The sequence below is a fragment of the Alligator sinensis genome, unplaced genomic scaffold (assembly GCF_000455745.1).
Source record: "Alligator sinensis unplaced genomic scaffold, ASM45574v1 scaffold1303_1, whole genome shotgun sequence".
NCBI lineage: Eukaryota > Metazoa > Chordata > Crocodylia > Alligatoridae > Alligator > Alligator sinensis.
Window position 1 is genome coordinate 589,542 of NW_005842753.1, and position 17,402 is coordinate 606,943.

General features: G+C 51.3%; 1 protein-coding gene and 1 long non-coding RNA gene across 2 annotated transcripts in view; one reads left to right on the forward strand and one right to left on the reverse strand.

The window, feature by feature from the left end:
* Nucleotides 1-17,402, forward strand: part of LOC102381926 (H-2 class II histocompatibility antigen, E-S beta chain) — a 603,463-nt gene that overhangs the window by 443,655 nt on the left and 142,406 nt on the right. The window lies entirely within an intron of this gene.
* On the reverse strand, nt 811-3,705 carry LOC106722824. The gene is made up of 3 exons (XR_001358843.1): nt 3,635-3,705; nt 2,960-3,428; nt 811-1,658 (listed from the first exon to the last, which is right to left on the reverse strand). It is a non-coding gene; the product is annotated as an uncharacterized LOC106722824 (long non-coding RNA).

Genomic DNA, 17,402 nt, shown 5'->3' on the forward strand with positions numbered 1-17,402 from the left:
GACCTACCTATTATTCCCTGCTTGTCCTCATCACTCACCGGTTTGTCACAGAAGGACATGGGACTGGATGAGCACAGCTTGCTCTTGACAAACCCACATTGGCTGCTCCTGGTCACCACTTTATCTTCCTGGTGCTGAGAAGTGGATTCCTTGATGATGCTCTCCAGGGTCTTTCCTCTTGACCAGGAGGGTGGATGAGGATACAACCTAAGACCCAGGCCCCTTCATCCTTCATGACTGGACCCCTGGAGCCACTTCAGATCTGTGCTCTAGTATCATGAGTGGCCACATGGATAGGCAGAATGGGGGAGCAGTGGATGCATTTTGGGGACATTATCTTGGCTTCAGGCTCTGAGATGACAGCCCTGGCTGATGGATGCCTCCATGGACCAAGAGATATATTATTCAGTTTAAGGTTGAAGCAAAAGCAAATCTAATTTAATTGGGAGATGCACTAACATGCTATATTGTACACTGTATTAAAAACACAACAACTTGACAAAAAACTGATCAACTTGGGGTGCTTCTTTGGTCCTGTAGCCACTGGAAGTAATGCACATCTCTTGCTGGTCATTAACCAAAAATCTTGCCTCCTTGAGAACCCTGACAGTGCCTCCAATGCTTCACTGAAAGTTATTTTCACATCTGAGTTAATGCTCACCTGAATTAACATTTCCACTCCTGAATTAATGCTGCGAGAGAGAGTTAAAGACAGTCTGCAGGGCAATGAAATAGGAGCTATATGGTATCAGGAGCAGCTCACAGACAGCAGGAGAAAGAAAAGCTTCGCTCTCTGGCCACCAGGTGAAGCCTGGGAGGTTCCCTTCTCTGGGGCTCATTGATGACGACAGGGGGATGAGAGCAAAGGTCAGGGGAGAGCAGCAGGGAGCTGTGTCATGAGCTACTGGGCCAGTGAGATGAGCAGTCCCAAATCATATCATCTCCGCTGGACTCCTGGGAACTGCACCAGTCTCTACTGGTCTCCAATGCTGGCCGACCATCTCAAGGTCCTGCTGGGATGCTCTGTAAGGCCCTACCATACTGCCAGATTAAAGCTATACAGGAAGCAGCTGCTTCACATGTTCAAGCAGTAACTTTGCAGTAGGTGGGCTCTTTTTGTAGCTGGAGACCCATTTTTAGAGCATAATAATTACTCTGCTGTGGCCAGTCTATGTTTATGGTGCCATTCACCAGTAAACAGTGTAATACAGGCATTGTGTGGCAGGGCCATAGACCCACAGAAGAGTAGTACCTGCATTTATTCTGTTTATTTTAATATTAGATGTATGTGCCACCCTTCCCAGCCCAAACAAAGGCTCAGGGCACCTGCATTTGGAGACAGAAGCACTTGTAGCAGCAGGCAGATGATTCACATAAAATACACAACAAAAACAAGCTTGGGCTATAATGGACGTCCTGGGGAGGGAGCTCCAGATCTGAGGAGTGACAGCCAAGAACGAGCTCCAGCATGGGTTTGCCCTGCAAACTCAGTGCACTGATGGTGCTTGTGGGGGAGGCTGCTCTTGGCTGACCGGAGGGATGGGGATGGGGTGTGAGGGGGTCTCCAAGAGGGTCTCTCAGCCGGCTTCCTTCTCAAGGCCGGTCAACTCCATATTCCTGGTTTTCCACCCAGTTTACTTCCACAGGCAGACTTGTCCCTACAAAAACAAAACCAACAATAAAGTAAGTGGTGCAGACGGATCCACCAAGACCCATGGTCTTTCTTCAGACCCTAAGAGGGCGACCCAGGCTCTGTGTTTCTCAGCACCACAGCCTTCCCCCTCGCCCCCTTTTGCACAGCTCCACCCTCATCCAGACTTGCTGCTGGCTCCCAGCATCCCTGCCTGGCATCCTAGGAGTTGCTGACTGCCTGCAACTGGGTTCAGGGGCTGAAGCCCCAGGTGCAGGCAGACAGCAGTACCACCTTACAGGCTCCCTCAGGTACAGTTCAGGGCCTATATGGGGAGGAAGGGGTGCCCAGGTGGAGGATCCCCAAAGAAGAGCAAGCTGTGTTGGGTTTCTACTGTTGACCCTGATTTTGGAGGTGAAGTCTCCAATCAGGAGGCAGAGAGGAATCACGTGTTAGCACCACAGTTACACGACTATTATCATCAAGAAACACAGAAACACACAAGCTGCTGGCATGTGAATGCCACTGCCAGTAATTCAGCTAAACCCCAAGGGCCAAGAGCAGTTGTACAGTGGGGGGGGGGTGGAGACGAGTGCACGGTGGTGCGTTTGCACCTCCCTTTCGTTCCTGCTCCTCTGAAACTTTAAAGCCAGCAGAGGGGCAGCAATGTTTCTATCCAGGCAGCAGTGAGAGAGTCAATTCACTTCATGGCTCATTATCATCTACCTGCTTATATTTTTATTTAAACAAACCCTGCTCCCTGCTTGTCTCAAGTGCTAATGACCCTTCTCCTTTTTAATGGCCTTGGTGTTCCCTAATCAGGTTAACACTTGGCACTACTGCCCCCCCCGCCGCTCCCCTGGCAGGGAAATGCCGTGACCACCACAGCGATTTTCCTAGTCGCACCCAGGGAAAACTACTCTCCTGGCATGGGGTCGTACCTGCAGAGGTAATGTGCAGTGAACCTCCCACTTGGTGCTCGAGCAAGAAGATCTTGGCTTTATACCCACTTTATGGAAATGGGAGGCTCCTCCCTAGCTTGCTCTTGCGGCCTTATGGATACGGGCAAGCGAACCTTGAGGGCATGCAGACCCCAAGTCTCTGGGCTTGGGCCTGCAAATAGGATGCCTGCCAAAGGATTTGGAAACATCGGAAGCCCCAGGCGGAGGTGGAGGATGTTTGCCAGTAGTAGGCCCACTTATGGTTCTGGACTGCCTCAGATTTGGAATTGATTTGGCTAATTTGGCTAGGAATACAGAACATTTTCATTAAATAAGCAAAACAAAACCCTGCCTCCTGCTCATCTCAGGTGCTAATAACCCCACTCACCTTTTTAACCGATGACTTGGTGTTCCCTTGATCAGCTTCTGCACTGTTGCTATCTGTTAGCCATGCTGGGCCATGTCTCTCCTCTGCTTCACAGCCCTGCAGACTGGGTTGAGTCCTAGCTAAAAAACTGAACTCAGGGAAGGTAATGTGACCTCTGGGGAATATTAACTCAAGTGTGGAAGTGATTGACAGAGACACACTGGAGGCAGCATCCAGATGCTGAAGAAGGGTACCTCTTGCTGTGCAAATCTGAATGAGAGATGCCCATTTAACTCTCCCGACCACAGGAGCAATCAAACAATATCCTTGCATTATTTTCCTGGTCTGTTGTGGTTTTTAACTTAATATTCCATCCAGCAAATGAGCATACCTGTCAATAAAGTTCTCTTTCTTTTTTTTCTTTGATCGGAAACTGGAGAGACAGCCCTAGGCCCCTGGCATAGTAGTGACACTTGTCGTTTCTTTTTACCTAGAGAAAAATGGGAGTTGTGCTATATAGGATGAGGCACCACGTAATCTATACCACCCCTCACCTTGCTCCCAAAATCCCTGATCCACCCTCCCAGGTAAGCAAACTAATTTCCCTGCTGCCTGTTGTCAGCCCGGCTCCTAGTTTCCCAGAACAGTTTTGTCTTTGCCACCACAGCCTTGGGTCCACAACCAAACAACACAGACCTCCCTTCCTTTCTGTGCACATAGGAGGAGAGGGCTGGCTGGGCTCTGTCCTCTCCCCCCACAGCTCTGTGCTCCTGGGGTTTTCACCTTCCTTGTGGCTCCACTCTCATCAGCTTGTCACCACGTCCAGCTGGCCCCAGGCTCCCAGCTCCGGTTGACTATTAGCGGCTGCTGTTTGCTGACCAGCTGCAGCTGGGTACCAAGCTCTGGAGATGAATAGGTTGGGGGATACTATAACAGGGGACATTCCCCCTTCTCCACACATCTCATCTCCTTGTGTCACAGTAGGGAAGGTTTGTATTGTATGTAACATCTGTACATTAATCTCTTCCTAATTAGGGGATGTGGGACATTTTTACCATTGTGTCTAAAGGATTAGGAACCTGGGAAACATGACTTCAAGGGATATCAAGGGCGGTGATACTTCCTCTGTTCAGCACCGGGGAGGTGTCCCCTGGAGCCCTGGGCCCAGTGTTGGTCTTCATATTTCAAGAAGGATGTGGACAGATTGGAAAGAGTCCAGCAGAGTGACAAACATGATCCCCCATCTGGACACCATCGCCTAGAGCATTGTGTCAGCAACAAGATTAGGTAAAATGTGCGTCCCTTACTGAATAGGGGAGGCAACCTAGGGACAGATGATGCAGAAAAAGCTGCAGTGCTCAATGCCTCTCTCACCTGTCTTCACAAGAAAGGTCAGCTCCCATCCACAGCATCTGGCAGCACAGTTTGGAGATGGCCTGCATCCATCTCATCCTGCCTCCCTGCATCCCAGAGTCAGTGCTGGACCAGCTTTCCTGGCTCCCACAGCCCCGGCCACTAGCAGCTCCTAGCCCTGGGACACCCAGCACACCCCTTCCCTTCCCATCCCCGTTCATGGTCCCTGCCCCCAGGCTCCCAGCCCCTATTCCTGAAGTATGGGTGCCCTCTGCCAGCTGCAACCGCAGGTGCTGGCAGGATCCGAGCTGATTTCCAAGAAATCACACTTTTATATGGGCACCAGGCCATGGCTCGGAGTCCACAGCTCCTCCCTGCTCCCAGAAACCCTAAGGAACTGCCCCTCCCAACCCTCCCCACCGCACCTGCTGTCCCTGGCCCCTTTGCACATGGGCAGGGGCACTGCTGAGCCCTGGGCTGTTGGATCCCAGCAGATGTGGTGGGGGAATGGGGCTGTAGGGACCCTTAGGCAGAGGGGGCTTGGCTAGGCCAGGCCCCGAGGGGTGGCAGCCAGGTGGGTAGGAGCCTGCGCTGTCAGGAGAGCTGTGCACATATCGGAGCAGGAGACAGTGGGCACCTGCCATCCTGTCAGTGATGGGGTGAGGGGGTATGGTTGCAGGGGGGGGAAACTGAGGCATGGGGTATTCTGAGGTCAGGCCCCTGGCCCAGCTGAGAGGGGCCTAGTGGGAAAGGTGCCCTCGCTGCACCAGCTGGCTTCATGCAGGAGCCAGACTTTTCTCTCTGGCTTTAGGATGAATCTTCATTGTTCTCTGCATGTATCCTTGTCCACGCACTTAGAGCTATTGCCACACATGCACAGACTTATGATTGCACACAGACATACACACACAGACATGCACATATACATATGCACACATGTAGATTCACACATGCATGCATACACACATGAACACATATACATGCAAACACTTATGTATACACAGATATGGGCACACAGATACACACACATGCACAGATGCACGCACACGTGCCCCCCACCACTGTGCTTCACCTGCTGCAATGTCTCCATTCTCTGGCTCAGGCGCTGCCCCGTGTCCACACAACTCCAAGGCACAGCCCCGATGATGTGGGGCCCAGGCAGGCCCATGCTACACACAGCCATCGTGGGGGTCTCTGGGGCACTGGAATGGACCATTGTGTCCTGGCCCCGCAGCCCCTGTGTATCCAAGGCATCCTGAACACTGCCCCCCTGCCCCGACCCCTCACAGCACCTTGCAGGCACCCTCCAGCCCATCCAAAGCTTGTTCCAGCCTCCCACTGCCCATGTGAAAACCAGAGTCCTCCTACTGCTATCCCACAATGCATTATTTCACCACTGGCACAACTGGCTCTGAGCCCTTCTGGGACAGACCTGGGTGTTTTGGGGGGCACAGGAACCCCCAGATGCACCCCTCCTTCCCTCCCAGTCTCCCCCCAAAACTATGCACTGCCCTCACTGCCCCAGGTCTCCCTTGGCCTGTTGGACAAGGCCCTTCTGACCCCATGGTGGGTCTGAGTGCAAGGGCAGGGATGTAGATCAGGCACTGCATAGGGCAGCACGTGCACAAGCCACGCCTGGGAATAGCCAGCCAGGGGCAGATGCAGAGACACCCAGATCCAAAGTCTTCCGCTATTACACCTTGCATATACGCAGTATTCCTCCACTCAGGAGCCAACACACGGTGCGTTGCACGGGCACAATCCCTGATCAGCAGATGCAGCTCCCTCCCCAGTACCCACCATTAGAGGAGCAGAGATGCCCGAGGAAACATCTCCAGTTTTCCTGTTCAACTGTCATTAGATGCATCATGCATGAATTCATCCAGTTGACCCCTGCTCTGCTATCTGCCTCCACCCCCAACTGTGGCCATGAATCCCACATGCTAGAGACACGTTGCATGACAAAGTCCTTTCTCTGGTTCATTTAAAACCTGTTGTCAACTCATTGCAGTGGGTGCCCCCTGGTTCTAGTCTTCTGGGGCTTGGGGAACTACAGCTCCATGCTCACTTGGTCCTCACCCTCTATGATGTGACAGACATCTGTCCTCTCCCCGCTCAGCCTTCTCCTCTCTAAAGGGAAGAGTCCCAGCTTTTTTTATAGTCTCTCCTGGCCTGGCAGCTGCTCCAGGCCCCTGATCAGTTGGGTTGCCCTTTGTGTTGAATGGATACTCAAATTATGCAAGCTGGCTTCTACCTGGATGGCTAATCTGTTGTTGGAGAAACCAGTCAACAATTACACTTAGAACTGGGGCAGGTGTGTATAGAGGACCCGAGTAGTTGGCTGAATCCCTAAACAAAACCCACTTGCACACACTAATGGGAGAAAGGAGTATTGATTCAAAGGGACATCAAACAAAGCAACCATCCCAACAACACAATAATAACCACAATCAACAGTGCTGTAATTACACCCAGGATGAGCTATCGGCCTTTCAACTCTCATACCCTCTCTCAAGCTGTCTGCGATGGATTGAGGCACCTTCTCCTTGAGATCCACCTATGGGAACGGACACTCAGATCTCTCTCTCCCCCTCTCTCTCACACACACATGCACTCTCACCCAACACTGCACACTTCAGCGAACCCCAGCTCTCAGTCGTGAATGCTTCCCATCTCCGAAGACTGGTTCCACTTTTGCTGCTTGCAGGATATCAGCTGTCAGGAGACCTGGGCCCCAGCTGCCAAAGGCCCTTCAACTGCCACAGCTCTGAGCCTTCCCAGCATCGAAGGACTCAGCATTGAGGCATCTCATGGGCTAGGTGCTCACTCCATGCACCAGGCTCTCTCATGGCCACCCAGCTCAAGCACAACCTCCCTCCCAGGCTCCCCCTCACCCTCAGGAGATGCTCTGGCCCTATTCAGAAGAGGAATAAGCAAGAAAAGCTTATTCCAGGAGCGAGACCCCCCCCCAAACTCTCTCACTTTGGTGGGTTGTTGATGTGCCAGCAGCCTCCTGGGCTGTATGAACCAAAGCATCACTTGCAAATCCAGGGCCATGTTTCTTCCACTCCATTCAGCACTGGGAAGGCCTCCCCTGGAGTCACATGTGCAGTGTTGGGCCCCGCACTTCTAGAAAGACTGGATAGAGTGGAAAGAGTCAGGTGCAGAGCAACAACCATGATCAGGGGCCTGGGAAGCAAGACTGATGCTAGGGAAAGAACTGGGGTAACCGAGTCTGGAGAAGACTGGGTGGGGATGAGATCACAGCCTTCATATCCCTTAAGGGCAATGACAGAGGATGGAGATGGGCTTTTCTCTGGGGCATCAGGGGACAAGACTGGGAGCAATGGCCTGCAGCTGCAGCAGGGGAAACGGAGACTGGAGATGAGAAACTGTGATTCTGAAGGTGGGTCAAGCATCAGAACAGGCTCCCCAGAGACGCAGGGGAGTCTCCATCCCTGGAAGTTTTTGAGGACAGGTTGGAAAGACACGGGGTTGGATGGTTTAGTCAGGGACAGTCCTGCCTGGAGCAGGGGACTCTTACCAGGAACCCGGCACTGTTCGGTCTTTTGAGACAAGACTGCGGCCTGTCTGTGATCAGGGCTCTTTTGCAAGCTGAGACACAAAACTCAGGGACAGTTACACCTCCTCTACTTATTCCTCTTGTGGTTCACCCAGTCACGATGCAGTCCCCATTTCCCATGGCTCCTCCATTTCCCTGTGATAGGGAAGGCATTCCTACCACCCACATCAGATACAGAGATCAGAGGCAGGTCTATAACCCAACCTTTTATTGATGATGATACCCAGAGCATAAAAATAAGTTGTGCCTGTGCCTGTCCAACTCCCTGCAGCAGCACAAGACAGATTCTCAGCTCTACTGGCCAGAGGAAGCAGAGGAGAGAAGGAAACTGGCAGGGTGGATTTGATGTAAATGAAATCAATTTAACACATGATTAAAATCATGATTTAAATCACTGGTCAGGAAGCCTCAATTTAATCACTGCTTTCTAAAAAGTGTTCTTGTTGTTTGATATAACATTAATACGTATTATTCTCAACCTATAGATCTAGATTTAATTTTTAGAAGGCACACCCTATACTTTTTAAAGCAGTGATTCTGATCTTTTTTTCAAATTCATTTTGTAGCTACATCAGAAAACTGAATTATGACATTTAAATTGTTTTAACTAAGACAACAAGCTTGTGTATTTTGGACATTTTTCTTCAACAACAAACGTATAATTATTTTAACAAAGTAAGCATATATGTTTTTGAATTTTTAACTATTTTAGTTATGTGAAACGTGTTTTCAACAAAAATGTAATAAATTATTTCAGCCAGATCAACACGCAAAACGTAAAATACTGGGTTATGCAGCAACTCAGTCTTCCAGTTAAAAGCTGGATTATCACTTCAGTAGTCTCTGATGGAGCCAGGTGCTGAAGTGACTTCCACCAGTTCACTGGTGTGACTCTCTTTAAAACCTCATCAGCAAATATGTATTTCTTGAATGGTTCACCCTTACCCCTGAAATTTATTGCAGCTGGTGTTATGGAGGGATGACTGCTGGGTGCCCATGTCATAGCCAACTCTTCTTCCGCAGTTAAGGATTGACCCTGGTACCGAGTACTGAAAATATTGGCAAGAAAATGAACTGGAGATGGTGCTTGATCCATTTGTTTTTTAAATAACTGCAATTTAACTCTGTCGTTGCGATTTTCTCTTTTCACAGTCTCACTCAGTTCCTTCAAATTTCAACAGCATCAGCAATAAAATAGCAGTATCCCTGCACTTTGTTCAAGGCTATGGAAATAGGCTTCAGGAGAGTCGGCACACGTTCTACATTTCTCTTTAGCCCAACGTTGAGAACTTGGGCTATGACAGTTCATTTATTTCTTCACAATTTTGGTTTTCAGTTGCTGTTCCTGATGACAAGGCTGCTTTCGGGAATCATCTCAGCTGCCAAGAGAGGAAACATGATTTAGAGGTGGTGATGGCCTAAAGGGTCCCAGCAAGACAAAGGGCTCCCACACCCTCTACCACAGAGGCCCTGGGAGGTGGGCCCAGGATGTACTCACTGCTTGCTGGAGCATAGCTGGGTTTGGTGATGCCTGGAAGCCAAGTGGAGAGAAAGGTTCGTCACTGCAGAGGAATTGGCGACAGGGGCTAATCCTACTCGATGAGCCCAAGGGCAGACAATACCCCCGGTTCACCCATAGGCAGTGTCCTAACAAGAGCCACCGGTGTCACAACCAGTGGCACAGGGCCAAGGCTGCAGAGCATGAGGCTCATGGGACCTGCCCCAGAGCAATCAACTCAGGCTCCCTGCAGAGGCTCCCTCCTCAGGCAGCCTTGTTGCAAGGAACTCCCACCCCTCAGAGCCGTGGTTCAGACTGTCTGCAGGCAGAGCCATCCCTAGGGCTGTGCAGGGCCTGGGGAAAGGGGGTGGCGAATGGCCAGAGCTGGTGGAGCTGGGAGGGGGTGGGGAGGAGGCAGCGGCAAACAGTGGCAGGGCCTGTATGGGACTGTCCACAGGGCCCCCAAAGCGCAGGGCCTGGGGCGGTGGCCCCGATTCACCTCAACCGCTCTCTCCAGGATAGCCCTCTGCAGTAGCAGGCAGGGCCAGGCTGGCCCCTGACCCAGCCACCTTTTCCAGCAGCTCTTACCTGAGCCACCAGGGAAAGGAATTTGTGTTACCTCTACCCCTACAGTTAGGGTCAGCCCTAAGGGCCCTCCTCCCCAGCTGCCACCCAGGAGAGCTGCCCGTCCCCAACAAGTGGCTGGTAACAGGTGCATGGCATGCATGACAAAAAAGCTGTGGGACAACATTTTCCTAAAAAGGCTCCATGCAAGGGTGCTTCCTGGTCCCTCAACAGAGCCCTTCTAGGAACACCACTGCTGTGACTCATCTCCTCTTCTGGTCCTGGCACACACACACAATAGGTAAATGTGCAGACCAGCAGGGAGCTGTGCTGTGGCTGCTGGAGGGCTCCCTGGGCTCTCATTGCTGATGGAGTGGGTACAACAATAGTGCCCCAGCTCTGCCCCAGACACACACTGTGCCATGCTGGGGAGGGACTGTTCCACCCTCTTCTGCCACCTCTTTCCTTGCTGTCACAAAGACCCTCTTACCTCCTGACTTCTTCCTCCAGAAGATTACAACGCCCAGGATAGCAACAACCAGAATCAGACCTCCGGCTACAATGAAGGCAGCTGAGACCCCAGGGGGTGAGGTGTCCATCTGATCAGGGACTGCAGGGTAGAGAAGGGGAGAAGTTACTGGGGGAGGCACATGCCACAGATGCACCTTCTAGGGACAGGATTATGCACCACTGCTGTTCAGTCTCCACCACCTGGACCCTGCCCTCACCCTGAATGTGAACTTGTTGGCCTGTGGAACTCCCTGCCACAGGACGTCCTCCAGGCTGAGAACTCTCTCTCTAGGTCATGGCAGGGCCTGGGCAAGAGCAGTGAATGCAGCCCATGAGCAGGGATGTCTGAGGTCACACAGTGCAGACAGTCCCTCCCCTATTCCATTATTTTCCAAGGGACTGGGACAACCCCAAGCAACCCTCACCCCAGGTGAGCAAAGTCTCTGGTAGGCTGCTGTGCTCCACTTGGCAGGCGTAGCGGCGCATGGCAGATGTGGGTGCAAGCTCCAGGGACGTCCAGAGGTAGAACGTGTCATTGGTAGTGGGAAGGATCCCACTGGTGAAGGTCTCTGGAAGGATCTCCCCTCCCTCTTGCACCCACGAGACTTGGATGGGACGTGGGTAGAAGCCCCTCACGTGGCAGGACAGGCTGACAGACCCATCCGGGCCATTTCTGCGGGACACTGACACCACGGGGGAGACTGTGGGGAAGCAGAAAGACAAGGAGTTAGTGACAAGCCTGGGTCTGGCACAGCCTCAGAGAGCAACGACATGTGTGCACAAGGCCTGATGTGCACTAGAAACCCCGTGCCTGTGTCACCAGAACCCTTTGCTCACCCTTCTGGGCCAGGATTGCCCTTCCCTCTTGGAGCAAGCTCTTCAAAGTTTCCAGACACTTCTCCTTCAGGTACCACTGGACAAACTGGGTCCAGGTCTTGCTATTTTCCCACCACAACTTCTGGGCAAACGCCACTGGAACTGCTGCCACCCACATTTGCCGCTGGATGTCGAAGCTGATGAAATCCTCCCCGTCGTAGGCATACTGGAACTTCTGGTCCCCCAAAACATCACTGCTAAGAGAGCAGCCCACATGGACCTGTTCAACATGGAGCCCTGCACGGAAGCATCTGGTCAGCACGCAGCAACCTCGTATTACATACGCTACTTTCCAGCAGGACAGACAGTCCAGCCAATGGCCTCAAGTCTCGTCTATACCCACCTCCACAGGATCCACTGCAACCCCAGGTACTTCTGGGCTGTACTGTGACCTGGCCAGCTACCCCCCAACCAGTGTGCATTTGGGTTCTCTTCCCGAGGCACAGCACCTGAGGCCCCTGTCACCTGTTATGCATATTATATAAGTAAGGGATTAAGTAATAAATTAAAAACATCCATGATATTGATCCATCATACTGATATCTATCCATGGGTAGGTTCCCTTTGCTTGCACTTACTCAGGCACTTATGTGGCCATCTCACTTCAATGCTACCTGCCCTTATTGCTTGGTTCTCTGCTCTCCCAGGGAGATGCAGCTGTGAGCACGCAAGCCTCCTTGCCCTTGTGTTTGCTACCAATTGCCAGGAAGAGCTGATGAATGGGGTGTGCTTCATGGCAGCTGTGGACACTTTCAATGTACAAGTTTGTCAAGAACAAGCCTGGGGCACTCACCACTTGTCTGGTTATACAGCTTCATCCAGCTCTTTACATTAGCTTTGGAGCCTTTCGCGTATCCCCGGAACTCCCGGGTCTGCTCCCGCACATAGCCAGCGCCCAGAGCCCGCTTCACCCAGTCCTGGGTGGGCCTGAACTCTTGGGTTTCACTCTGGTACGTGGCGAATACAAAGTCATCCACTCTGGCAATCATGAAGTAGTTATAGTCCCCCTCTTCCTCATCAGTTCCAATGACCTGAACATCTAGGCGGTGATAACCTGAAATGCAGACGAGACATCAAGGGTTAACATGATGTACACTGCATTGCACAACCTGACTGCCTGAGAACCGCAGCAACAGACCAAGACTTCAGGGGCTGGGGCTACACATGCATGGAATGAAAAGAGTCCCCGACTCAGCTCATGTCTAACAAAGAAGTCTTGGGACGAGGCAGACTGATGGGAATGTACAGAGAAGATATTACCTAGCCTGATGGAAAGTGCCCTCACAAGGAAGGTGTAACAGCACAGTCTGGTGCTGGTATTAACTTAATTTTAACCCTGATCTGATGCTTCAAACTTCCGATGCTTACCCAACTCAGCTTGGTGTCATCTGCAAGCTTACTATATGTGTGCACAAGTCCATCCTTCTAGTCATCAATAAAGGCATTGAATGGTACCGAAACCGCAAACAGATTTCTGGGGAACCCTACTCAATGGCTAGGGACAGAAGTTACACACAAACCAGTTTAAGTGATCAGAAACTGGTTAAAAGCTGTAATAGAACAGATGTTCAGTGCATATAAACCAGTTTCAAAGTGGCTGGTTAAGATAACTGGTTGAATGTAGTATCAGACTTAACTGATTTAGCTCGAACCAGTTTATAAAACTTCTGTCCCCAAACCCTTCCTGATTCAAGTTAAATCAGAGTCCCCCAGCATGCTTTGTAGCCCAAGGCTTGTCTTTGCTGTCTGCTCCAGAGAGTAGGGCTGGCTCTGCCCTCTGCTTCCTACCTGAAGCAGTGAAGGCTGGCTCACTGCCCCCAAATGCCCCCAACCCTCCCTGTGGCAAACCCCTGCTAGGGTCTGGGGCCAGGGAGAGAAGAGTTAAACTTCCCTTTACCAGAGTATGGAGCTGCCCTGGTCTGCTTGCTTAGTGCTGGCTGCAACTGTGAACTACAATTCCCAGAGGCACCTGGAAGCAGGAAGAGATGACGAGCAACCCTGCAGAGTCCTGCTGTTACAAATGGACTGCAAATCCGAGAGACTTGGGGGCAGCAGGAAGAGGAGGCGAACACACAGCCCACCCTGGCTACTGCAGGAGAGACATGCTCTAGCACCCCCCAGCTTCTGGTGTGAGCCACTGCAGGCATGTGGCTGCATTTCCTGAATCAAAAGTTAATTCGCTCTTCATTTGCTTATTGGTTCAACCTTTGCAGCTTAGACTAACTTATAAAAACTGAATGAATTCAGCCTTGGGCTTTTTGATCATCTGTCTTTAGCCAATGCCTCCTCTCAATGATATGCTGAGCTGTGGATGGCAGCCAACCAGTTATTGGACCGCTAACGATCATCTCACCTAATTGGGATTTCCTTACAAGAATAACCCAGGAGACAGTATGCAAAGCCTTGCTGACCTACTGATACAGCACATCTGTTATTCCCTGCTTGTCCAGAGAGCTCACTGCCTTATCACAGAAGGAGATGGGATTGGTTGAACATGACTTGCTCTTGACAAACCAAGGCTGACTGTACCTGGCCACTGCTTTATTTTCCAGGTGCTTAGAAATGGCTCCTTCCCCTTGACAAGAAGGGTGGATGAGAACACAACCTGAGACCCAGATCCCTTTGTTCTTAGTGCCTGGAGCCACTTTAGATCTGCTCAGGATTAACTCCAGTATCATGAGTGGTCACTTGGATGGGCAGAATGGGGGAGCAAGGAAGAACGGGATGCATTTTGGGGGCCTTTTTGCTACATCTTGGCTTCAGGCTCTGAGACAACAGCTCTGGCTGACAAATGCTTCTGTGGACTTATGGATATATAATTCAGTTTAAGATTGAAGCAAAAACAAATATAACTTTACTGGGAGGTGCACTAATATGCTACATCATGTACTCTGTATTTAGAGATGCAACGATTAGGCCAAAATTAATAGACCTCTATTGTTTCTTTGGTCCTATATCCACTGGAAATAAATGCACATCTCTTGCAGGCTCATAAAACAAAAAAGCTTGCCTACTTGAGCATCTTAGCAGTGCCTCCAATGCTTCACTGAAAGTTAGTTTCACATCTGAGTTCATGCTCAAGAGAGTTAATGTTCCCACTACTGAGTTAATGCTTCTAGATAGAGTTGAACACAGGCTGCAGGGCTGTAAAATAGGAGCTACAGTATCAGGAGCAGCTCCCAGGCAGCAGCACTGTAGAAGAGCCCAGGAGAGGTTCCCTTGTCTGGGGCTCATTGAGTGACCAAAGGGGATGAGAGCAAAGTGCAGTGGGGAGCAGCAGGGAGCTGCATGCCCTGAGCTCCTGGGGCAGTGGGATCAGCAGTCCCAAATCATATCATCTCCGCTGGACTCCCAGGAACTGCACCAGTCTCTACTGGTCTCCAATGCCCTCTGCTGGCCGACCGCCTCAAGGTCCTGCTGGGATGCAGCACTGTAAGGCCCTACCATACTGCCAGGTTAAAACTGTACAGAAAGCAGCTGTTACACATGTTCAAGCAATAGCTTTGCCATTTTTATGGAATAATAATTACTTTGCATGTGTGGCCAGTCTAAATGTATTGTACCATTCACCAGTGAATTGTGCAATACATTTAATGTGTGGCAGGGCCCTAGCCTCACAGAACAGTACCTGTAATTATTCTGTTTATTTCTGTATTAGATGTATATGCTGCCCTCCCCAGTCCAACAAATGCACAGGGCAGTCTACAGTCAGAGACAGGATCACTTGCAGAAGCATGGAGAAGATTAAAATAAAATACACAGCCAAAACTCCCTTGGCAATATTCCAGTGACTACATGCTAACTCAGATAGGATGGTTTCATCCTACACCTGGAAGATGTCCAAACTTGGGCTATGGTGGGCATCAAGGGGCTGGGAGCTCCAGAACCGAGGAGTGACAGCTCAGAACAGCCTCCCACGTGGGTTTGACAGGCAGCAACATTTCTATCCAGGCAGCAGCAAGGGAGTCAAGTAACATCATGCCTCATTATCATCTACTTGCTCCCTGGTCATCCGAGGTGTTTACTGACCCCCTCTCCGTTTTAGTTCAGGTTATCAGGTAATCAGCTTATCCTTGCTTCTGCACTGTTGCTATCTGTTAGCCATGCCAGGTCATGTCTCTCTTCTGCTTCACACCCCTGCAGACTGGGTTTAGTCCTAGCTGAACTGAACTCGGGGAGGGTAACATGAACTCTGGGAAATACTAACTCAAGTGTGAAAATGACTGACAGGGTTGTGCTGGAGGCAGTGTCCAGATGGTGAAGAAGGGTAGCCCTTGTTGTGCAAATCTGAATGAGAGAAGCACATCTAACTCTGCCAACCACAGGAGTAATCAAACAAGAACCTTGGACTACTTTGCCTGGTCTGCTGTGATTCTTAACTTAATATTTCATCTAGCAAGTGAGTGCGTTTGCCAATAAAGTTCTCTTCAGTTTTGCTTTGATCTGAAACTGAAAGTGGATAGCCCTAGGCCCCGGGCATAGCAGTAAAGCTTCTTGTGTTTTACCTGGAGAAAAATGGGAGTTGTGTTGCATGGGACAAAGCACCACAAAGTCAGTGCACCTGCTTGTCCCTGCCGAAATCCCTGATCCACCCTCATATGCAAGCTAGCTGCTTCTGCTGCTGCCTCAGGTCAGCCCAGCTCTTGCTTTCCCAGGACAGTTCAGTCTCTGCCACTACAGCCTTGGATCCAGAGCCAAACAAAACCGAACAACACAGACTTCCCGTCCTTTCTACGTATGTAGGAGAGGGCTGGCTGGGCCCTATCCTTTCCCCCCACATCTCTGCTTCTGGGTTTCTAACCTTATTTGTGGCTCTATCCTCATTATCTGGTCACCACATCCAGCCCCAGCCTCCAAACTCACAGACTCTTCAGCCTGTGGCTTCAGATACTCCCAAATCCAGGCATTCTAGGTGCAAGGCCCAAGCCAGGGGCCTTGGGGTCCAGATGCCCCCTGGTCTTGCTTGCCCCTAGCCAAAAGGCCATAGGAGCAAGCTAGAGCAATTGTAGAGATCCTCCCAGTGGGAAACTTGAGTAGACTTTTGCCTGCCACAGTATAAGGGACTGGTCTCCACCCTGGGCCAAGTCGTTCAAGGCAGAGAAGAAGGGGATCTCCCCACCAGAAAAGTAAAACCACCTGGGCCAAAAACTATGACAGGTAAGTTTAAGAACAGGGACTACAGCTGATCTGCATCAAAAGCTATCTCCCCTGAGCACGTGGGAGTGTGCAGACTTGTATTGCAGCCTGCGAGACTCTTCAGCCAGTTCAGGTGCTTCCAAGCAGGTCCTGCCTGCAACAGGGTGCTGCACGGCAGTGACAGATGCCAATTTAAATGCACCTGAGCAGGGAAGACTTGGAACAAAAGTGTCCACCTGGGCCACTTCCCCCCCATGCCAGGAAGGGGTTAATGCACCAGAGCTGGCCCCACAATGCTAACTACTGCTCTGGGCTGGTATCTGCCCTGGTGCCTTCCCAGCCCTGGTGCCTGCTGATCCCAGCACAGCACAGCACAGCACAGCACAGCACAGCACAGCACAGCACAGCAGGCAAAGCCCAGAGCAGCCTCTAGCTGCTTCCCGCTTCTCCCACACCAGCCCCTGCCCCGAACCAATCACAGCGGTGCTCAGCCGTGAGCCCAAGGCCCCCCAGGAAACGCCACCTCTTTCTTCTCACTGCGTCCGAGGACAGAGATACTAGAGCAGCTCCCGGGGGCAGAGACCTCGGACCAGGGCAGGGTGCTGGTGACAGATGGGTTCCTGTCACACGCTGTGGGTTTCTCTCGCGAGTCCTGTCTGCATGCCTAGCAGCGCTCAACGGCTGGCCCGCGGGCACCCCGACGCACCAACCCCAGCTGAGGAATCGCTGCGCTACAACTAGGGCCTGGTTTTCCTTTTTTTTTTTGGTGAAGATCACAAAATCAAGTGATTTTCATGAAAAATGCTTTTTGCAACGAAGTGCCACGACGTGGCTGCTTCCCGGCGAGCTCCCCAGCACGCGGCCGTCTCACGGCAACGCTGCTGCAGGCGGGAGAAAACGCCCCGCAGCAAAAGCGGCCGGCCCGGCCCAGGGGGGGGGCGGGG